We start from the raw sequence: 25,455 nt of genomic DNA on the forward strand, positions 1-25,455 counted from the left end.
GTGGTCCTATGTAGTATTTCTCTTTTTGTGACTGACTAATTTTATGCAGCATAATGTCCTCAAGGTTCATCCATGTTATGCGGTGGCTTGCCGCTTCCTTGTTATTCTTCAATGTAGCATAATATTCCATTGTGTGTATGTACCACAATTTGTTTATCCATTCTTCAGTTGATGGGCACTTTGGCTGTCTCGATCTTTTTGCTATTGTAAATAGTGCTGCTATAAACATTGGTGTGCTTGAAATGTTATTTTTGATGATGAATGTGATGCCATTCCTCTTGAATTTGTAATTCCTGCCATAGTAAGCCTATAATGGTCTGATTCAAAATGACCAATACCAGTCCAGTTCAGCTCACTAATGCCAAGAATATTGATCATTATGTATTCAATTTCATTTTTGACAGCATCCAATATCCCTATTTTCATACTTTGTACATACTATGTTCAAATTTTTAATGGATGTTTTCAGTTACTTTTCATTTTGAGGTGTGCACCATCACCAGGTAAAAGTCCTAAAACTTTAACTCCATTTGCATCATCCTGGTCAACTCTACTTTGAGGAGGTGGTTCATTCCCAGTTGTATTTTGAGTGCCTCCCAACCTGAAGGCTCATCTTCCAGCACTAAAAATGACAGTAGCTTGGTGCTGTTCATAATGTTTTCATCTTTGGGCATGGTATCTGACAAAGGCATTAGTGATTCATTAAAAAAAAAAAAAAAAAAAAGGAATAGTTCCTATAAGCACATAATCTGAGAATACATACATACATGCACACACTTGAAAATTTTATTTTATCATGGTCAAGTAAGGAGTCCTGGTATGGCACTCTGAGTTAATGCACCAGACTGCAAAGCCGTTTGAACTGCATGGTCGATGGTTCAAGCTCACCAACTGCTCCTCAGAAACCCAATATAGGGTCACTATTGGTCGGCACCAACTCAACAGCACTTCACAACAACAACAAAGTATAATGATACAGAGACACAGAGGAGAGACGTCTAAAGTGCCAGAGGGAAATGACAGGTTAGGAAGCCTTGCTTACTACTGGTGACTTTGAGTAAGTTAATCTCTCTAAGCATCAGCTTTCTGATACTGGTAACTATTTTACTGTATTGTTGTGAGATTTAACATCAAATATATATATATATATATATATACCTAGCAGAGAGTAGAATTTCTGTATAAAGTTGATATCGAAAAGGATGATTGTAACAACAATGATAATAACATTAAGAGCAAGTGGATCAAAGAACACAGAGTTCAAGTGATGGAAAGAGCCTGCAGCTTTCTCCCTTCAGTATCATGACTTGTCACTGCACTAAAACATATGTTCTCTGTGGGCAGGGAATGCTTTCTTATACCAAAGTCTCATCAGGATTTAGTCCAATGTCTAATATACGGTAGGCTCTCAGTACAAGCCTGTGGAGAGAAGGAAGTGGTAGGTGAATGAAAAGACAGAAAAACAGATTAAAGAAAGGAAGGAAGGAAGTCAGGTGTAATCATTCTTCTATGACATTACATCTGCTTCTTCCTACCTCGATTTCATGTTTCAGGAGCACCTACCATAAGCAAGGCATCACCCATTCTCTGACCTGACACCTGCACAATCTCCATACTGACTTCCTGTTTGTCTTTTATCTTTTACCTTTTCTCTCCTTCCTTGAAGAGTTGACATTCCAGCTGGGCCACATACTGAACTATTTGATCTTACAAACAATGTTAACTTCTTGGAGTCCCATCTGTCAAATGAAACTGATAAGACCAGTTCAATATGGCAGATTTAGATCTTCTACTTAAAATTATACTAAAATTTAAAGGGGGCATGAAAAATACACAAGGACAAAAGTGACATCAGAAAAGAATTGTTGAAAATGTTGGGATTTGAAAAGCTCATAGAGTAAAGATAACTGGCTAAAATCTAAACTGGTGATGGGAAACCAATAATAGTAAGCTGATTTATTACATTGGCCTAGAGGAATGTTAAGAAAGTGAGGTAACTGGCACGCCTAAGTGAAGGTATGGGATGAATTAAAAAAAAAAAAAAAGAAAGAAAGAAAAGAAAAGGATTTGTTGAAAGTCTATGTAAAAACACCAAATCTCCAGATTTCCTCCTTGACCATGAAGCCAGGATACCCCCACCCCCACCACACCATGCCTGGGTTTGGATACCAGGCAGAGCCAAGGGTGGTGACAAACTAGGGGAACTAAATGAAAGTCTGCACATTGAAGCATGAAACTCCCCAGACCTGATTACCAGACTGAAGCCACCTGGATTCCTCTCATAAAAACTAAGCCCAAGAAAAAGATCTACAGAGATTGATTCAGATATCCTGCAACAAAATGGTATATTCCCCAAATCACCCTTCAGTAAATTTGACTGATTAGCAATTCTCACCTACAGAGAAAGGAGTTTGTAACCAGTTAATACTGTCTCACTTGTCAATGAAAAACGAACAGCCAGGAATCCCTACACATTTGAGGAAATCTACTAGCAGGACTACTGGTGTGGTGCTGTAGAATCAGCACTGGGCTGCAAACCACAAGATCGACAGTTCAAAACCACCAGCTGCTCCTCAGAAAACCTTTACAACATTGCTATGAGTTAGAACTGACTTCATGGCACTTAACAATGCTGTGAAAGGGCCCTAGTGTAGTGCTGTAGGATAAGCACTGGACTGCTAAGCACCAGCTTGGCAGTTGAAACCTACCAGCTGCTCGTTGAAAACTCTATACAGAGTAGTTTTGTGTCAGAATTGACTTGTTGACACTTAACAACAACAACCAAAACCATATAAACAAGTAAAAAAAAGTAAAGAAAAAGAACCTAGAAGAAATAGATATAATACAGAGACCAGAAGAAAACATTTTAAAAAGTTACCATAAGTATACTCAGAGTAATAAGAGAAGACAAAAGAGCAAAATTCTAAGAGTGTTAATCAGCTGTAGGAATAGAATGAAAATAACTTCAGACATTCAAGGTTTCAAACATGTTCCTCTTATCTTAGCTAGTCACAGGCTGTCTTCTAACAACAGCAAAAGGCAGGGGTTGGGGGAAGAAAAGGAAAAGCAAGATCAAAATAGTGGCTGTGACACAGGAGAAGAGGTGAAGAAGGATGGTAAGAGCAATCCCAAGATGGCAGTTGTACCTCAGGGTAGGGAAGGTCCAACTCAGATCATAGGATAATGTGGGGTTCTGTAGTAATACTCTCAAATACTTTTTAAAGGAAACTGGTATGTTGTCTGATGTATTATATCATGAGGAGATACACTGTTGTGTTAGAGATTAATTAGTGGTAATTTCATAGAAAAATAAACAAAATCAAGGCAGTACTAACTCCAGGGGGAGGGAGGGAGTTGTAAAACATAGAAGTAAAGTTATGCTTGCTCTATGGCTCAGCTATATATAATATTATGTGTATATAAATAATATGAATTGAATATTTAACCAGAAACTGTGACATAAATTCCAGGGGAAAAAAAGAAAAAGATGATTAAGGGGCTGCGCATGGAGGGCTAAAACTTTACCTCCCAGAGTAAAAACAAACCAATATATTATAAATACAACTGAAAATTATAGAAGTCACAATATAAGCAAACTATTTCAAAAACAGAGATCAATGACAAAAGAAATTCCTAAACAATTTGGAAAAGTTTTTTATTAAATAAATATTAAACATGTAATGGATACAAAATGTCCAGCAATTGTATTACACACATAAGGACTCAAAATGTTATCATTGCTGCTATTGTTTCATCATACACAGTAACCCCAACTGTGACCCCTGAGCCTCAAATTCTAAGACTGTCAGCTGAGGCCTGTGTTAACACTACCACCAGCTGGTTCCACTCCCCTCTGTAAGCAGGTGTAAAGATTGGGAGTAAAGGGAGGTAAACATTAGAAGGAATAAAAAAAGCCTCTCATTTATAGAGCTCCATTTCAGTTCTTAAAATATACCTACCCAACTATATATATTTTTACATATAAAACCTGAAGACAAACAGGTATGCTACAAGGAATACATATTCGTTTGTCTCTGGTGCCCAGTGAGTTTGCTTATTCTGATAGAAGAGGTTCTGACAGGATCTAAAGCACTGTTTGGGAGTGCTACTTTCTTCATATCTAACCTACAAGCCTTTGTTGCAGGAGTCAAGTAGAGTCCATTGGAAATCAATGTGATGGGAGAAGTCTTAGCCATTTCTATGGAGATCCTTACACATTTTTTCTCTTGTGAAGATAGAGGAGCTTATGGACAGCAGCAGAACATTACCTGGTATGGTGCCATAAGATGAACCCCTCAGGTTAAAAGACACTCAAAACATGACAGGGGAAGAAAAGCTGCCTCCTCAAAGTAGAGTTCACCTTAATGATTTGAATGAAGCAAAGCTTTGGGAAACCTTCATTTGCTGCTGAGACACAACTCAAAATTAGGAAACAGCTGCAAGAACCCATTAATAATTGGAACACGGAATGTGTAAAGTAAGAATATAAGAAAATTGAAAGTCATCAAAAATAAAATGTAATGAATAAAATCAATATCCTAGGCTTTAGTGAGCTGAAATGACCTGGCACTGACCATTATGAATCAGACAATCATATGGTTTATTATGCCAGGAACAAAGTGAAGAGGAATGGCATTGCATTCATCATCAAAAAGAGCGATTCAAGATCTATCTTGAAGTGCAATGCTATCTGAGATAGAATTATATCCAAACACCTAAAAGAAAAACCAGTTACTACTACTATTATTCAAATATACACACCTTCCATTATTATTCAGATTTACACATCAAGTGATGATAAAATTGAAGGATTCTACCAACATCTAATGAGTCCTGGTGTGACACTGTGGGCTAATGTGTCAGACTGCAAAGTCGTTTGAACTGAAATTTCAGTGGTTCAAGCTCACCCGCTGTTTCTTGGAAACCCTATACAGGGTTATTATGGATCAGGATCGACTCAACAGCACTTAACAACAACAACAACCAATATCTAAAACACCACAACCACCTGGTGTGGCACAGTAGGATCAGTACTGAACTGTGAACCACAATGTTGGCAGTTCAAACATGCCAGCTGCTCCTTGGAAACCCTATACAGGGTCACGATGAGTTGGAACTGACTCAACAGCACTTAGCAACAACAACAACCAACATCTTCAATTTGAAATTGATCAAACATGCAATCAAGATGCACTGATAATTACTGGTGGTTGAAATATAAAAGTTGAAAACAAAGAGAATGGATCTATCATATGGCCTTGTTGGTAGAAAGGATGCTGGAGACTGCATGATAGATTTTCATAAGACCAATTACCTACTCATTTTAAAGAATACAAATTGTGGTTATACACATGGACCACAGCAGATGGACTTCACAGAAATCAAATTGACTATATCTGACGGAAGAGACCATGGAGAAGCTCAATATCATCAGCCAAAACAAGGCCAGGGGCTGTCTATGGAACAGAACATCAATTGTTCATAAGCAGATTCAGACTTAAACTTAAGACAATTAAAACAAGTTCATAAGAGCCAAAACATGACCTTGAGTATATCCCACCTGAAGTTAGACAATATTTTCCAAAAGAAAGTGATTAAAAAGAAAGACAATACCAAACTGATGTAAGAAAAAACTCTGAAACTAGTTCTTGAACATAGAGAAGCTAATGTGACTAGGAGAAATGATGAGAAAAAAAAAAAAAAAAAAACTGAGCAGAAGTTTTCGAAGAGCAGAATGGAAAGAAAAAGTAAAGTATTCAGAGACGTGGAGTTAGAAAACCAAAAGGGAAGAAACTCTCAGCATTTCTCAAGCTGAAAGAACTGAAGAAAACTTTAAGCCTCTGGTTGCAATATTGGAGAATTCTGTGGGAAAAGGACTGAAGGATGCAGGAAACATCAAAAGAAGATGGAAGGGACACACAGAATCCCTGTACCAAAAAGAAGTGGTCTATGTTCAATCATTTCAAAAGGTACCAATCATTTCAAAAACCAATGGCATTGAAGAAAGAAGTCCAAGGTATGCTGAAGGCATTGACAAAAAACAAAGTTCCAGGATTTGACAGAATACAACTTGAAAGTTTCAACAAACTGACACAGTGCTGTAGGCGCTTACTTGTCTATGCCAAGAAATTTGGAAGACGGCTAGCTAGCTGGCCAACTAATTGGAAGAGATCTACATTTGTGCCCCTTCCAAAGAAACGTGACCCAAGTAAATGTAGAACTCATCAAATACTATCATTAATATCACATACAAGCAAAATTTTGCTGATAATAATTCAAAATGGGCTGTGGTAGTACATTTACTGGGAGTTGCCTAAATTCGAGCTGGATTCAGAATAGGACATGGAACTAGGGACATCATTATTGATGTCAGATGGATCTTGGCTGAAAGCAAACAATATCAAAAAGAAGTTTAGTTGAGCTTTATTGACTATGCAAAGGCATCTGACTGTGTGGATCCTAACAAAGTATGGATAACATTACAAATCAGGAGTATTCCAGAACACCTAATTGTGCTCATGAGGACATAGACTAAGGGACAGCCATTTGAACAGAGCAAGGGGATACTGAATGATTAAAAATCAAGAAATGTATGCCAGTATTGCATCCTTTCACTGTACTTAACTCAATATATATGCTGAGCAAACAATCCAAGAAGCTGGCTTATATGAAGAAGAATGTGATATCAGGATTGGAGGAAAACACCTTCACATTTTGATATTTTTGTTTAATGAAGGATTCTGTGATTGTGTAGGAATGCTTCTTGACTTACCTATGTATCTTAGAAAGGCATTTCTACAGGTACATTTCTCAGTATTCTGAAGAGTTATTCTCTACCAATTTAGAGAGGGGTTAATTCCAGAGTCAGACTATGACTCTGACTAGTGCTAAAACAAAGCAGGTTTTCAACAGTAGCCTGTCTACAGAATCAGAAGGGAAACACATGGGTTTTAATGGTAGTAAGCTCTGGACAAGAGCAGAGACACTTGCATTGCCATTCTCACTCTGCCCTCAGAAATGTCTTTTGCAAACATCACTTCTCTGAGCATTTCTTTCTTCAGTGACACAGATGGCTGGACAAGATGATAACTGTTTCCTTACAACTTCCCTCCTGATCCTGCCTTTCCCCCCTCAATCCATAAGTTAAAATATCAGGGCAAGACTGAGGAGAGGACTCTAGGTCAAACATAACTGGAAAATGGACCCAGCACCATCTTGTTCTGTTAACTTGGACTGTTGGGGACCTGCCTCGACATAGGGGTTCGGTTCACGAGGAGGAGATACCTGACGGCGGTAGATATAGCAAAAGAATACACAGATAGACAGAAGAAGGGAGACAATGAGGCACCCCAAAGCGAGGGTGGATACATCACTGGTGGGCAGGCTTGGGAGTACAGGCATCGTGGCCTCTGCAGGCAGCAACTCACTGCCCTGCAATCTTTACTGCATGCCCTCCAACCTGTAATGCACACCTGGGGAGGCCCGGGCCTCTGCTTTATTTAGGGGAGGAGCTTCACATCAAGCTGGGAGGGACCAAGGCAAGGTACAGCTAACATCAGTACTTTTCCAGACATTCAGGTAACTTTACATCGTACTTCACTGGTTCAAATCCCAGGCCAACAACTTGGTTTCTCAGGCTCAATTAACATATCTAGAGCCCCTGAGCTCAGGTGGGGGAAGGTGAGAGGTAAGGACAAAAGCTTGGACAGAGCCCCGCTGTTTCGGCTTCCTGAGCCAGGTCTGCAGGAGGACTCGAGATGCCCAGGTGAATGGGCTGCACCTGGAAAAGGATTAGGGAGGATGGGTTTTCTGTCTATAGAACAAAGAACCAAGAAGTAGCTAATATGTTTTTAGTTAATCCTTTGGAGAAAGGCCTGACCTTGCAACCTTTAGTCTCGGCTTTAGGAAAATATCACATTTTTCTGTGGATTATCAAGAGCTCCATGTATTAAATTAATACATGTAACTGAATATTAAGATGAAAAACAATTTGCCATTAACTGCCAGTGGCCTCATTTGTTACACTCGGGCCTATAGGGCCTCAAACTTCTGACCAGTCTTACACGGTCCGCAACATTGGACTAGTTATTTGATTCCTTGAGTCTTAATTTCTTTCTTGTTAAAGGGGCAAAATAACAATACCATTCTCAACAACCTATTCAAAAGTTGTGGGAATTGAGTGGGATAATGGAACTGAGGTGCTAGTTAGCTATGCTATGCGCACATAGTAAGTTTTTACAAAGTCATATTGATACATTTACTCCTTTTCAATAAGACATGGAGCAGAAGCAGGCTAGTGAGGGCTTCTACAAAAAGAAAGCCTTGTGTATGAGTGCTTAGAAAGTGTGCCAAGTCCTCTGATGAGGAGCTGGGGATGGAGGTAAAACTGAGCAAGATGAGGGCAAAACTGTCTTGTCTAAAAGGAAATAATGAAAGAAAATAGTAATGACAGGGACTATAGGTTCCACAAAAGCAACAAAGATTTTTGAAAGAACCTGGTGAATTGTTCTCAGAGATCCAGAGGAAACGGAATTAATTTTTCACAGCCATAGACATAAGTTGTTTTTAAGTGCCATCAAGTTAGTTCTGACTCATAGTGACCCTGTATAGGGTTTCCAAGGAGTGGTTAGCAAGTTGGAACCACTGACTCATAGTGACCCTGCATAGGGTTTCCAAGGAGTGGTTAGTGAATTGGAACCACTGACCTTGCAGTTCAAACCACCTTGCGGTAGAGTGCTTATCATATCAGGACTCCTAAAGACATATAACTGTGGCGTTAGAGATTGTCAGGATCGTCAGTGCTCATTATTCATAAAATGCCATAAACATCTAAGCTGCTTTACAATGAATGAAGCATTGCTGGCTAACCACAATAGCAACACAAAAAGCAAAAGTTCTGCCCTGAGGAACAATCAGTAAGAAAATCTGACACATGAAGGTTAGCACCTGATTTTGCCAGCTTTTAGCTGGGTGGTGAGTTAGTAATGGTTTTCCAGAGTTTTTTGAAGTTTCATAAGTAAAGTGCTTAAGTTGTGTAAGATTTATAAAGGCAGTAAGAAAGTCAGTGTGATCCAATGCTACATGTTTCCTGGCATCTGGGAAATGTGTACCCAATTCAGAAATTTAACTTAGTTTCTGATGCCCATGTGTCTCCTTTAGGGAAGAGAAGCAAATAGTGAGAGGGCATCTGGGGTGTAGTGGATTATCTAATGTCTCCTTAACCATACATAGTCTGTAATTATCACCAAGCAATGTTTCTACCCTGCTTGGTCTGAGTAAGAGAAGACAGGAGAAGATACTGATAGGATGACGTGATTCAGCTGCAAATGGTAGCAGAGTTCATTGTAATTATAAAAACGTGAAACTCTAGCATGGTTTTAAATGAGCCATCTCAGAAATAGGATGGGAGTCTCACTACCATCAAGAAAGAGGCAGGACTGGAGTGCATCCTTTGGACCCCCCTTTGGACCCCAAGACCCCTGCACATTGAAACCCCTTGACCGAGGAACAGAAAGCTATGACACCGGAGGAGTGACAGAGGAGCCGTGCAGGAGTAGAACCAAGAACCAGAGCATGAGACACAGCACTGGACTTCTCAATCCATGCAGCAAGTAAAGCTGAGCGACTTTGGACTGAAAGCTTGCTTGCAGAGTGGGGTGCCTCCAGGTACTTAAGTTGAGGAATTGGTCCCCAGAGATAGAGTTGAGTACTCTTGGGCTGAGGCTTATGGCATAATGGTGTGTCCTACAGGTATTTATCAGCAGCTGATTTGAACAATGCTGCCCTGAGCATTTTTGATCCAAAACCGCAACTTGTTGACTTTCCCAATAAACCCCACAACTCTGAGTACGATGTCTGAGTTCTCTGTGGCCATTGCAATGGATTATTAAATCCAATAATGAAGTAGAGAGAGTATTGGGGGAGGAATAGTTGGTACTTCATATTTTTTGCCGCATCTAATGAGCCAGGCCCATTCTTATTACTACACTATCTCTTATAGTTCTCAAAAAACTCTGACTTAGTGGGATCCCATTTTCCTGATCACAAGTGATTCAATGCTGTGCCCAGAGCTGAAATTGTGCCGAGGCCCACTCACTCTTAAATCTTTCTAATACATCATGCTTCTTGCTAGTCATTGGACTATGAGCATAACATATTTAAACATGCATCCTTTCCTTATTCTTCTAATCCAATGATTTGCTCACTCAAATCCAAAAGGAAAAGTCTATGGATGTACATGAATTGTGTAAGGGGAGACATTCAGTAAAACAGATTACACTGTTACCAGTTTTGTGCACAGACTTTAAGATTGGTCAATGAGGTAGAAAGTCAGCTTGGGTTAGTTAGTTCAGTTGTAAATTAATAGATGTCCTAAATGAAGTGATGATTTCAGATCAGTATCTGGTTAACGGGACAAGGGGGAATGGGGAAGTTTGGGAAGCGGGTTACCTGACACTCTACAATACTGCTTAGAGGTGGTGGTGGTGGTAGTATGCCATGAAGTCAGTGCTGACTCATAGCGACCCTGGATAGAGTTTCCGAGGCTGTAAATCTTTATGGGAGCAGAAAGCCTCATCTTTCTCCCATAGCACGACTAGTAGTTTCAAACTGCTGACCTTGATGTTAGCAGGCCAATTCATAACCACTACGCTACCAGAGCTCCTTACTGCTTAGAGGAGTATGTGGCAAATAATCAAAAATGTGTTTATTAGTTCTGGTGTGGCACTGTGGGTTAATGCGCCAAACTGCAAAGCTGTTTGAGCTGCAAGGATGGATGTTCAAGCTCACTAGTCACTCCTTGGAAACCCTATAAAGGGTCACTATGGGTAGGAACCGACTCAATGTCACTTAACTACAACAACAACAATGGATTAACACTACACAAGTGTGTAAATGTGTGTGACATTTAATACCAAAAAGAGTTTGTCCAGAGATGGTGGATGTACCATAATTACAAGCAAAACACATGACTGCTCAAGAGGTCCAGTTTTGAAGGCAATGACACTCAACTCCCCAAGTAATCATACTTGTCTGCTGGTTGAGCCCTCAAATTCCATGCTCAGAACGCCATCTCTTTAGTTGCATTCATTTATAGTGTTTCTTAGGCCTCATACCATTTGTTATGGTTTGGGCACAGAAGGCAAGATGAGAATCTGACCACAAGAAGCTCATTATCCATGGGGAGAGACAGACCAGTTGTTAGGCAATTAAAATACATGAGTGAAGCAGGAGAAGCAGGAGGGTGTGGGCTGGATGGAACAGATGATGGCAGATTTTTTTTAGTGTAATCTTGACCCAACATGGCAAGGGGTTCATGGAACACCAGTGGGAGGTGGGTCCCAAGTGCCTACTCTGCTGGGTTGAGTACCCTGGAAGGGAAAATAGTAAGCAAAGGAATGATATTATTATACACGTATGTTGAAAATACAAATCAGGAAAAATCTAAGTATGTTGGATGACACCAACCATTAAGGTACTTTGAGTCTAATATTATAAACATTCCTAGAATGGGTAGCTACGTTTAATATTATGTGTTCCTTGTGGTAAATAAAGGATTCAAGGAACCATTTTCTAAAAAGGGCAAGGAACACCAAAACAGGTCTGCACCCTTAAGGCTTGTGGAAGGGGAAATGAGTGAGGAAGAAAATAAGGAAATGTGTTGAAAAAGAAACATGATTGTCTTGCCAGACCTGTTAATAGTGGAGACATCGTTATATGAATTTATGCATATTATTTGTCAGGAGTTACTATGCCTTGAATTTAAAACCCAATTTTAATCAACAATAGAGTATTTATAAACTGAATTAGTCTTACCTGAAAGATAAAATTTGATGGAAATGTTGGTACATTTGGTTTAGGTTTATATTAGGCACCCACAAAAATGACTAAAGTTGAATTTATTCATACAAAAATCATTTTAAAGAGAAGAGTCAATCAAAGAACGATTGACCAATTTGTAATTATTTTCAGAAGCAGAGGGCCAGGGAGGGACGTTGTACAGGAAGAACAGGTGTAACATACAAACAGAGGTAAAGGAAGTAAGTATTTACAAATATTTACCAAGTGTCCATTACATAGCAAGCACTGCCAGAACCTGGGGACAGAGGTAAATGAGACAGTCGTTCCTGGAGCCCTCATGGATCTTACATTCTTGTTAGGAAAATTGTTGTTGTGCTTGTTGTTGTTGTTAAATGCCGTCGAGTCGATTCCGTCTCATAGCAACCCTCTATAGGGTTTCCAAGGAACAGCTGGTGAGCTTGAACCACTGATATTGCAATTCAAACGACTCTGCAGTCTGACGTATTTGACCACTGTCAAGTCAGTTCTGACTTATAGCAACCATTTGCAAACAGACAAAACACTGCACGGTCCTGTGCCATCCTGACAATTGTTATGATTGAGTCCATTGTTGCTGCTACTGTGTCAAGCCATGTCATTGAGGGTCTACCTCTTTTTCACTGACCCTCTACTTTACCAAGTATGATGTTTTCTCCAGGGACAGATCCCTCGAGGCAACATGTCTGAAGAACAAGATACCAAGTCCCACATTCTAAGGTGCATTCAGCTCAACTTCTTTCAAGATATTTGTTTATTCTTCTGGTGGTCCAAGATACTTTCAATAATGTTCTCCTCCAACCATAATACAAATGCATTGATACTTTTGTCTTCCTAATTCATTATCCAGCTTTTCACATTCCTATAAGGTGATTGAAAATACCATGACTTGGGCCAGGTATACCCTAGTCCTCAAAGTGACATCTTTGGTCTTGAACAGTTTAAAGAGGTCTTTTGCCTGATGCAACAAGACATTTGACTTCATGACTGCTGTTTTCATGACCAGTGATAGTAGATCCAAACAAAAATGAAGTCTTTGACAACTTCATTCTCCATTTATCATGATGATATTTATTGGTTTAGTTGTGATGATTTTTATTTCATTTACATTGAGGTGCAATCTATACTGAAGGCTGTGGTCTTTGATCTTCATCAGTAAGTACTGCAAGTCGTTTTTGCTTCCAAGCAAGCAGTTATACCATTTGCATATCACAGGTAGTTCATGAATTGCTCCTCTGATCATGATCCCCCCATGTTCTTCTTCATACACCCTGCTTCTTGAATTATTTGCTCAACATACAGACTGAATAAATAGGATGAAAGAATACAACCCAGGCACACATATCTTACCTGATATTAAACCATTCAATGTTCCATTGCTCTGTTCTAATGACTGCTTCTTGGTATTTGTACAAGATCCTCAAGAGCACAATTAAGTGTTCTGGTATATTCATCTTTCCCATTGCTATCCATAGTTTGTTGTTATCCACACAGTCGAATGCCTTTGGATAGTCAATAATGCACAAGTAAACATCTTCCTCCACCACTCATGAATCAGTTTGTTGTATTGTGGTGGCTTGTGTGTTGCTGTGATGCTGAAAGCTATGCCACTAGTATTTTAAATACCTGCAGGGGTGCTCATTATGTGCAGGTTTCAGTGGAGCTTCCAGACAAAGGCTAGGAAGAAGGAGAGGCAGATTGTTTCTGAATGTCTAGCCACTGAAAATCTTATGAATAGCAGCAGATCATTGCAAGATACAGGGCTGGAAGATAAGCCCCTCAGGTTGGAAGGTACTCAAAATATGATGGGGGACGAGCTGCCTTCTCAAAATAGAGATGACCACAGTGATGTGAATGGAGCAAAACTTTAGGACCTTCACTTGCTGGTGGGGCATAACCCAAAATGATGGGGAAAAGGTGCAAGCATCCATTTATTATCAGAACATATAATATATGAAGTATGAATTTTGGAAAATTCAAAGTTGACAAAAGAAAAAGAAATGGAACACAGAAAGATCAATATCCTAAGATGAAATGGACTGGTATTATCCATTTTGAATTTGACATTCACGTGGTTTTCTATGGTGGTAATGACAATTTGAAGAGGCATCACATCACATTCATCATCAAAAAGAGCATTTCAATATGTAACTTGAAGTACAATGCCATCTGTGATAGGATAAAATGCCTACAAGGAAGAACAGTTAATAGCACTATTATTTTAGTGTATGTACCAACCATTAAATCCAGTGACGAAGCACTAGACTGCACACCACAAGATCAGCAGTTCAAGATCACAATCCATTCCATGCAGAACAATGAGGCTTTTTTCCTCCGGCAAATGTTTAAAAGGCCCTGGAGACTCTATGCAGGATCTCTCTGATGCGTATCCAACTCAATAGCACTTAACAACATCTTCAGTTTAACATTGATCAAACATACAATCAAGGTGCATTGATAATTACTGGTTATTGGAATGCAAAGTTGGAAACAAAGAGGAAGGATCAGTCATTGGAAAATATGTCATTGGTGACAGGAATTATGCTGGATATCACATGCTGTAATGTTGCAAGACCAATGAATTATTCACTGCAAATACCTTTTTTATAGATTATGAAAGGTGATTGTACACATGGACCTCACTAGATGGAATCTAATTGATTACATCTGTGCACAGAAACAGTGGAGAAGCTCCATATCATCTCCCAAAACAAGGCCAGGGGCAGAATGTAGAACAGATCATCAAATGCTCATATGCAAGTTCAAGCAGAAGCTGAAGAAAATTAAGAGAAGTCCACAAGAGTCAAAACATGACCTTAAACATATCCCACCTGGCTTTAGAGACCATCTGAAGAACAGATTTGATGAATTAGTCACTAAAGACCAAAGACCAGAAAAGTTGTGGGATGACATTAAGAATATCATACAGGAAGAAAGCAAAAGGTCATTAAGAAGCCAAGAAAGACAGAAAAGACCAAAATGGATGTCAGAAGAGACTGCAACTTGCTCTTGAGTGTAAAGAAACGAAAGAGATTGACAGAAATGAGGACGTAAAAGAGTTGAACAGAATTTTTTAATTTGTCAAGAAGACAAAGTCAAGTATTGAAATGTGCAAAGACCTGGAGTTAGAAAACCAAAAGAAAGGAACACACTTAGCATCTCTCAGTCTGAACGAACTGAAGAAAAAAATTAAAGCTCTGACTGTCAATATTGAAAGAACTTGACTTCTGATATTGAAAGATCTATAAGCAAAATATTGAGTGAAGCAGGAAGGATCAAAAGAAAACTCTCAGAGTCACTGTATCAAAAAGAAATGGTTTATGTTCAATCATTTTAAGAGGTAGCATATGACCAAGAACTGATGGACGAAGTCCAAGCTTCTCTGGAAGCACTGATGAAAAACAGAACTCCGGAAATGAAGGAATATAAATTGAAGTCTTTCAACAAATTGAGACAACACTGAAAACATCCACTCATCTATGCCAAAAAATTTGTGAAGACAGCTACCTGGCTCACAGATTGAAAGATATCCATATTTGTGCCCATCTCAATGAGAGGTGACCCAACGGAATGTGGAATGAAAAAATCAGTCACTATATCCTTGTTTTGTTCAAACAACTGCCTCTTGGTCTATATACAGGTTCTGTATGAACACAAATGTTTTACAATACCCATTTTTTGCAATGTTTTCCATAGCTTGTCATGACCCACACTTTTCAACACAGTTGAAAGTCTTTTCATAGTCAATAAAGCACAAGTAAACATCTTTCTGTTATTCTCTGCTTTCAGCCAAGATCTATGTGACATCAGCAATGATATCCCTAAATCTATGTCCTTTTCTGAATCCAGATTGAACTTCAGCTAGTTCTCTATCAATGTAGTGTTGCAGCAATTTTTTGAATTATCTTCAGAAAAATTTTACTTGCATATGATATTAATGGTATTTTGAGGATTTCCTCATTCCGTTGGGTCACTTCTCTTTAGAATGAACACAAATACGGATCGCTTCTGATCAGTTGGCCAAGTAGCACACACATAAATGTGCGTGCACCTCCAATACTGCATTAGTTTGTTAAAGATTACAATTTATATTCCATCAATTCCTGAAGTCTTGTTTTTTTGCCAATGCTTTCAGTACAGCTTGGACTTCTTCCTTCAATAAGTCATTGGTCTTGCAGAATTCTATCATGTGATCTCCAGTATCATTGCTATCACTAAAGTCATGTCTTCCAACTACTGATCCTCCCTCTTTATTTCCAACCTTCACATTCCAATAACTAGTAATTACCAACACATCTTGAATGCATGTTTGTTCAATTTCACACTGAAGAATTTGGTAGACTTCTTCCATTTCATCATCACTGGCTTTAGTGGTTGGTGCATAAATTTGAATAATAGTGGTATTAACTTGTCTTCCTTGTAGAAGTATGGATATTATCCTATCACAGACAGCAATGTACTTCAAAATAGATCCTGAAATATTCTTTTTGCTAATGAGTGCTGCACCATTCCTCTTGACTTTTCCATTCCCTGCATAGTAAACCATATGATTTTCTGATTTAAAATGGCCAATACCAGTCCATTTCAGTTCACCAAGGCCTAGGTCATTGATCTTTATGCACTCCATTTCATTTTTGACAGCTTCCAATTTTTCTAGATTCATACTTTGTGCATTCCATTTTCTGATTATTAATGACTATTTGTAGCTATGTGAGTTATGTGTGAGAGTAACCGAAGCAAAGAAAAAACATGTGCAAAAGAATGTGATGGTTGCTATATTAAGAAGTACATCAGACTCAAAAAAGGTCAAAGGACAATAGTAACCAAAACCATAGAGGGTAAACACCAAAATAACTGAAATGTTAGTCCTCACCATGTGGCTTTGCTAATATAGGAATCTTTGACGCTATGACAATAGTCTAGAATTAGTTGTTCACAAGACTGCATATCATCAGCAAATTCATTAAAGAACATAAATGATCATTAGCTATGGCGGGCTATACTAGCACATTGATTTTAGTATATAATTTGGGAAAGAAACAAACCAATGGACAATGTTTGGGATTAAGCCAAATATTCCATGATGACTGCACAGAAAAAAAATGGGAGAACAGAAAATTACAAGGAAAAATGCCAAATGTATTTGGAAAACCGTAATGAAGTGATAGTTTTCCCCTTTTTTTCCTGAATTGATAACATTGTAACTGAGTTTGTTTTTATCTGCAAAGATGAAGGAGTTCTGTAGTCTTTTTCATTTTCTTTAAAGAAAAAAAAAAAAAAAAGTTCACCCCTCTCTGGTTCCAGCTTGCTTAGCCTTAGGGAAATGTTTCTGTGATGCCAGGAGTTATCAAGGTTCCACGGAAATAAGCAGAGCCGAAATTTCTCAAGAACTGAAGAATAGATGTCTTTCTAAATCTGAGATTCCGAAAAGAACGTATTAAAATGCCTTTGAGAATAAAAATACATTTCAGTGTGAAGCTAATCACAGAAATGAAAGAACTCTGATTGTCTACAAACTTATATCTATGCATCCCTCACTTTTCAAGAAACAAGACTTCCATCATATTTGCATCCTGACTTTTTCATCAGCTGGAGGGCTGTGCTGCTGTGAATTGCTTAATAGGGTCCTTCTAGCCATCATCTTTGCAATTCCCACCAAATGACTGGGTAAAACTGTGTAAATGTTAACGTCTTGTAATCTGCCAAAGGGATTGGATGGGCTTGCTAATAATGGTAATTAGGTACATGGAACCTTTGTTGTTGTTGTTAACTGCTGTCCAGTTGGTTTCAACTCATAATGATCCTGTATAGGGTTTCCAAGGAGTGACTGGTAGGTTTGAACCACCAACCTTGTGGTTCAAACCAACCTGCGGTCCAGTGTGGTTGGGACCATGCCAATAAAGTATATGGAACCCTAACTAGGGGGTTGGTCAATTTGTCATCATTCTGTGTTTAAAATGAGCTGTCCCAGAGATGGAAAGGGGGAATCTCACCATTAGCAAGAAAGAAGAGACAGGATGATCGCTATTCTGACACTCCTAGATCTAGGACACCAATGATGGCAAGAGATAATAAGAAGCATGTTAGACAAGTGGCGGCAGCAGAAGCAGGAGACTGGCAGGAGACAAAATGGTGGGCTTCCTAGCCCGCAGAGTAAAAATGCTGAGTGCTTTCATGTAGGAGGTTTGATGACTAAATGGGTTTGTCTAAGGCATTCATCAGGGTTCTGAGGAGAGCTAGGTTTGCCAACCCGTGGAGCTAAAACTGAGAGCCTTCAGGCCAAAGCTTGCTGGTGGACTAAAGTGCCTTTGGGCATTTACTGGCAGAGCTAAAAGCTTTGTACTACTCACCCGAGCAGGGCAGAGTTTAAGAGGCCACATGGCTTAAAGGGCTAAGGGCTTGGAGAGAGGCATGCCTGTGAAAATGGCTAAGAGGCTTTCTTGATTGAAAACTGTATTCTCAGTGTTCCTGATCCTGAATTATAACCTATCACTTCCAGAATAAACCCCATGATTGGGAGTTGTCTGTGAGCTCTGTGGCCATTGCAATGAATTATCAAACTTAGTAGAGAAGCAGAGAGTGTGACAGGAGCTATGGCTGGTGTCAAAATTAATAAGAAGACTAGAGAATGGAGACATGTCTGACTTTCACCACATAGGTATTGGTCTTAGGTTGATGATAAAGGTGACCCTCTACTGCCCTCCTTGTGAAGTTAGAGGAGATCTGATGCTGCCCCCATACCATTTTTTTTACAGATGGGTTATGAGTTTTAGGAAGTGTATTATTCTCCATGTAGTATCTGAGTCCTTGCTTTCCCAAGGCAAAAAAGCCATAACCTTTCAAATAGATCATGGTGAGCAGTGGAGTTCATTTAGGTCATATAGTTCTGAAAAGGAACTTCATTTTCACTCTAATGTGGCCATAAAATTGGAAATCAAAAAGCATTCCATATGAATTATTAGAAGGCTACATAAAGAAAAATTTAATTTCTTTCCTCTAAAATGTTTCATCCCACTTTTAAGTCTTCTAATTTTGCCTTGATTCTGTACGATTATGAAGGATAACTCCTAAAAGCTGACGTTTCCACGTTAAGAAAGCACTTTTGCTCAACAAGACTGAACCTTTCTTGCAAAGGCTTTTTAAAGGCTATTGCATTTCAAAATGAAAATCTGGCATTGCATCAATAAGGAACTTGAAATGGTTTACATTTGCCCCTCTCAGCACTGTAGCGTGTCAGAATAATGAAAAGCTCCAATCCACTTTGACTGAAAGCTGACATTCTGTCCTTCATGAACAACTTCCTTGCTATAGAAGGAAATGAAGAAATAATGTCAGAGTTCCTATTGATCTAGCTTTGCATTAACTGTCTGCTGAGCCAAGCTATTTATTGACTAAATGCTAGCCAGCCACTTCTAATTAGCTCAGCTTTCTCGAGCAGATATTAGAATGTGGTGTACAGACACTATATCTAATCTCCGAAGTGGCCACAGAGCTAGAGCTAAATGACAGAGGTTTGTTCTTACTCACAAACACCCACTTCCATAGAGAAATTTCAGAGCTTTCCTTGGAACAAGTTCTTAATTTCTTAATGTCAAGTGTTGGGATTCATATAGTGAAACCAAGTTTCTTTCTATGTAGGGTTCTCATATTGCTTCTCATCATTGATCTGATTTCTGAAACATCCTCTTGGAAATCACTTTTCTCTACGTGGATTCACTCCTTGAAACATTTTAGTATCTGAAAGTGAATCAGAAAACAGCCTAAGTTTTCTTTTAAAAAAGTAAACTCTATTAAAATATGTTATTACAAGAAGAGCACACATTATATGTGCAATGCTTGATTGCATAGGAACACACCTATGTAACCAGAACACCAATCGAGAGGCAGGACCTTACCAGAACCCCAGAAAGTCCCCTGTTATTTCTAGTAAATGCTCTCTCAATTGTTGTTGTTGTTAGGTGCCATTGAGTTGGTTCCAACTCATAGCAACACTTTGTACAACAGAACAAAACATTGCCTGGTCCTGGGCCAATTTCACAAGTGTTGCCACACTTGAGCCCATTGATGCTGCCACTTTGCCAATCCATCTCACTGGGGGCCTTCCTCTTTTTCTCTGACCCTCCACCTTACCAAACATGATATTCCTCTCCAGTGACTGATTCCTCCTGACAATATGTCCAAAGTATGAGAAACGAAGTTTTGCCATCCTGGTCTCCAAGGAGCACTCTGGCTGCACTTCTTCCAACACAGATCTGTTGGTTCTTTTGACATCCCATGGCACTTTCAACATTCTCCTCCAACACTGTAACTCAAATACATCAATTCTTCTACAATCTTCCTTGTTCACTGTCCAACTTTCACATGCATATAAGGTTATTGAAAATACCAAGGTTTGGGTCAGGCACACCTTAGTCTTCAAGCTGACATCTTTGCTCTTCAACACTGTAAACAGGTCTTGTGCAGCAGATTTGCCTAATGCAATACATCGTTTGATTTCTTGACTGCTGCTTCCTTGAGTGTTGATACTTGATCCAAGAAGAATGAAGTCCTTGTCAACTTCAATCTTTTCTCCGTTGATAAAAATGTTGTTTATTGGTCCAATGGTAAGTATTTTTCTTTACATTGAGATGCAATTCATACAGAAGGATGTGGTCTTAGATCTTCATCAGTAAGCATTTTAAGTCCTCTATATTGATTTCTGGGACTCCTGGTGTGGTGCTGTGGGCTAATGCATCAGATTGCAAAGTCATTTGAACTGCAAAGTCAGTGGTTCAAGTTCACCTGCTGCTCCTTGGAAATCCTATACAGGGTCTCTATGGTTTGGAATCAACTTGACGGCACTTAACAACAACAACATATTGATTTCTGGTAGCATAGTGGTTACAATTCGGGCTGCTAATGTCAAGTTCAGCAGTTCTAAACTACCAGTGCTTCCATGGGAGAAAGATGAGGCTTTCTGCTCCCGTAATGATTTACAGCCTCGGAAACCCTATACAGGGTCTCTATGAGTTGGAACCGATTCAACAGCACATAACCACCACCACCACCATATTGATTTCTGTCACCATAGGTTAGTTTTGCCAGCTTTTGAACTGCATATAAATGGAACAAATTTTGTATGTAAGCTTTTGTTCTTTGCTTCCTTCACTCAACATTCTTTTTGTACGATTCTACCAAGAACAACAGAATTTTGTGATTAAGTCACACAAGAGATGGTATATGTTTTTGTTTATGGGGGTCTTGTTTGTTTGCCTGTTTCTTGAGAGGTGTCTGTGAAAAGCATAGACCAAAACTCTGAATCTTTATTAGCAGAAGGTTAGCACAACCAAACTAGTGCAGATAATTTTGCACAGAATACTTTTTGAATAACTAGAAACTACCATGTCAATTTTTTTCAGAAACATTCAAAAGGCTGCGTGGGTCCAAGTTCAACTGAATAATAGTAAAACTCACACAATTTCAAGTTTGACATCAATGTATTCCTATCTTTGGTATTACAGTGACTCCTTGCTTTTAAAACTTTGCAAAATTCTTCTAAGCCTCTTAAATTCCCTGCAGCTTAGAGCACTCTGTAAATATTCACAAGATTTTCCAAGGAAAAAATTGCTACTTTCTTGGCTCCCAACAAGCAAACCAAGATACTTTACTGGAACAAGATGCAAAGCACAATCATATTGAATTTGAACATCAATTTTAAAAGCAGCTCTTTATAATTTCTGTAGCTAGTAATCAGAGAAGCAGAATATTAATGAGACTGTGTCAGATGATTTAGCACTATATTTGGGATTTGCTTCTGCTTTTAAAAATAAAATAACTTATAATACATCTAAATAAGTTTTCCTTTGTACTGTACAACAAAAATTATCTTTCATGGCAATTAAATCATGCTTCCGATTTGAGTAGAGGAATTTTTTGAAAAGGGGCACACAAAAAGAGATCTGTGAGAAGCTGCAAGTGTGGTACCTGGTAAACAGCTCAGCATAGTGGGAAGAGGCTTATAATAATGGACAGTATGATGTGCGCCAAGTCACTTTTCATTTCTAGACCTTACTTTCCTTTTGGACCAAATGACATCCTCAGTTATTCATCACTGATATGCTGCAAATCCATTTCATATCAGGGATCCCCTGCATGGACTAAGACATCAGATGAGTTAGTTGCTCTACGCTAAAAGAACTGATCCTTTGACAGTTTTGTTTTGCCTTATTAGAATTGGGGACCAGAATTGGTTGTTAAGTTGGATGTCTATTTCCTTTTTGAAAATATTGTTTTCTATAATTCTCAAAAATCTTGGTATTAAAATGAAACTTTTCTCTCAAGGGTTTTGTGAAGGTCATCAGTTCATCTAATCCTTTGTTCTTGAGCTTTCTACAGAAGAGCGCTGTACCGCTATCAACATTGAACTCTCTTGAGTCTATCTAAGAAAGGCAGCCTGGAATTGATAAAATGCAGTGTTCCTTTATTAGTCAAATTAACAGAAGTGTAAGGGAAGTGCCCAGAAGTTTGAATGGCATAAATGTGGGTGATTTCTTAGATGAAGATGTCTTGATATAATAGAACGGGCATGAATTTGGACTGAGTTTTCTGCCACTCCTTCATGACACATTCTCCAGATGCTCGGTATATATGACTGTGCATTTTTATCATCCTCTTAAGTATCTTAAAAATTACAGCCTAGCTATCACAGACCAGAATTCATTTGGTCAGCAGCAATTGGCAAATGGAGCTGTGATAATTTCATACTGCTCATCATAATTGTCACCCAACTCATAATAGACCAAGATAATGCATAAAACTTAGCCTGAGCAGGATTTTTATCAAGCCCTTAAGTACCTTCCCCAACTTGAGTCCAAGAGGACTCGATATAGACATACCATTGCCCTCCTTAAATCTGCTTGGAGGAACCCAGATTCTGCCTAACCTTAACTTTAAATCTCTAAAATTAAACAATAACAACAAAATCTTACAGCTAGCTCTCCAACCACTTGCATTTTTCCTACGTATTTGCCTACTCCTCATAAGGAGGCATTTTTGTACCAAAGGAATTTTTAGTCAGCACGTAGATCTTAGTAAAGAGAAGATGCACACAGCCACGTTACATGAGCTGGCCTCAGGATGTCTCTGATGGTCAGCTGGCATGTGAGCTCCAAGAGAAGGGATAGAAACATTGAAAGTAAATTGTTGATTGTCATCCAGGTTTTGGGCAGCAGCATACAGCCAGGTAGGAAAGGCTCCATGGGGGAGGGATTGAAAACTCACAGAAGCTGAGATCACGGAACAACACCAGAGCTCTAGATCTACCATAAGGTCCAGTACTTCAGTTTCCCGCACTCACAAGTGAAAAAATCATGATATAAAGGAAAATACTGGGATTTAGGAATCTCTAGACATGGGACTCTGTCTGCGGCCACCCCACCGGGGCAGTGTTCAGAGGGTGGGGCTACAGTCAGATGAGCACAGGGAACCTGCACTAAAAGTGGTGCAGAGACATTTGCAAAAAGAGGTGCAGGAGATTCTACATATTTTTTTCCTCCTCTTCCCTGTCACTCCTTTTTAGCCCAGCCAGGATGCTTTCAGGCAGGTGGGTGCACAGCCCCGCACCCCACCCCAAAAAAAGTCCAACGCTGACCCCACACTTTTCCCACGGTACAGAGAGAAGGAGCTTGGTGGCTACTTATGGCGTCAGCCTTGGGGTCCCAGCCCTAGAATTGACTTGTGAGGTGTGCCGTGCCGTGGAGTCAGTTCTGGGTACTGGCGACCCTGTGCGGGGTTTCTGAGGCTGTAGGTCTTTGCAGAAGCAGAGTGTCTTGTCTTTCTCCCATGGAACAGCTGGTAGTTTCGAACTGCTGATCTTGCAGTTCGTGACCACTGCGCTATCAGAGCTCCTTGTGCAGGACCTTATCCAGTTCTATATAGCAAGAAAAAAGGAGGCACATCGGGCCTGACAGACAAACCATAGAACAATATGTAAAACCCCAACATAAAAGGACGCAACTACCTCCAGAATTACACTGTGCACATGGAGATACCTAACTGACCTTCAGAGATAAAAATCGTGGACAATCTTTCTCCCATTAACATCTCAATATCTAGCCGGGCACCTCCACAGTGGTGAGTAGAGGAGGGGCCTGAGGAAACAGACACCCCACCCACTGCTGGAGGCTTCCACCATGCACACACACTGCCTTTGTAGCAAGGTGACTGGCCAGTCAGCCACAGTTTTATTTTTGTTTCAAAGTGGTGGTTTTTGTCTCTGCTTTTATATTGCTTCTGGAAGAATTAATGCCTTTGAGTTATGGTGTTGGAGGAGAATATTGAAAGTGCCATGGGCTGCCAAAAGAACCAACAGATTTGTGTTGGAAGAAGTGCAGCCAGAGTGCTCCTTAGAGGCTAAGATGGCCAAAGTTCATCTCTCATACTTTGGACATATTGTCAGGAGGGACCAGTTGCTGGAGAAGGATATCATGTTTGGTAAGGGGGAGGGTCAGAGAAAAAGAGAAAGACCCCCAACGAGATGGATTAGCCAAGTGGCAGTATTGATGGACTCAAGCATGGCAACAGTAGTGAGGTTAGCCCAGGATCGGACAGTGTTTCGTTCTGCTGTGCATAAGATCGCTATGGGTTGGTACTGACTCAGTGGCACCTAACAACAACAACATTGGTTCTTTTTGATCATATATCTTTTCTGGAGGTGGGAGCTTTTTCTCCCTATGTTACCCAAGAAGAGACAGCAATCGTGAGCAAACTACCAGCATACCCCATAATATTCCTCCATTGAGACAAGAGCCAATAATAGCTGCTAAGCATTACATGTGAAAAGGGAAGCCTATCCCCTGATCATATCCACCAGGAGACACCCAGATCCTGATCATATCCACCAGGAGACACCCAGAAAGCTTAATAACAACAACAAGCATCCATTTAAGCAATTAAAAAAAAAACACATAACTAAGGTAAGTGACAAACAAAAGATCGCAAACACAACAATCTCAAAACATGTCCAAAAACAGAAAAGAGTAACTGAGACAAATGCACTGGAGATAAACAAAGGCTCCCCAGAAGAGGAAGAGTAGGATTTAGATTTGCCTGAGAAAGAATTCAGAAGAATGATATGGAAACAAATTCAAATGCTCCCAAAAGGGGTGGAGGAAAATAAGGAAGAAGTCAGGAAAGTACTACAAAAGCAATCAAACAAGACTGATACAGCAATGGAACCCTCAGAGCAAACCCCCTTCTCAGACAGACTCAAGGGGAATACATGAGCAGGCATGTTGGTCACTGATAAGGGAAGAGGGGCAAAAATAGCAATGAAGTTGTGAGCTAAGCCCGACCACATTCAATAAACCCCCGTGAACCTGGGTGGAGGCCTGGATGGCAAGACCCAGGGACTCCTGGACCCAGAGACAGTGACATGGCCACAGATGACTAGAGCAGAGAGTGAAGCATTCAGCTGATATGAAGTGAGGAGAGAGGCACAAGAACACCCATACTTGCAGATAGTACCCATTTGACCTGGCTTTAATGGCTAGATGATCAGAACTCGACTAGAAGAAAGAAGAGGATAGGAAAAAAAAAAAAAAAAAAGAGTAACCTGCTACAATTTGATTAACTTTACCTATA

The sequence above is a fragment of the Chrysochloris asiatica genome, unplaced genomic scaffold (assembly GCF_000296735.1).
Source record: "Chrysochloris asiatica unplaced genomic scaffold, ChrAsi1.0 scaffold00103, whole genome shotgun sequence".
NCBI classification, from domain to species: Eukaryota; Metazoa; Chordata; class Mammalia; order Afrosoricida; family Chrysochloridae; genus Chrysochloris; species Chrysochloris asiatica.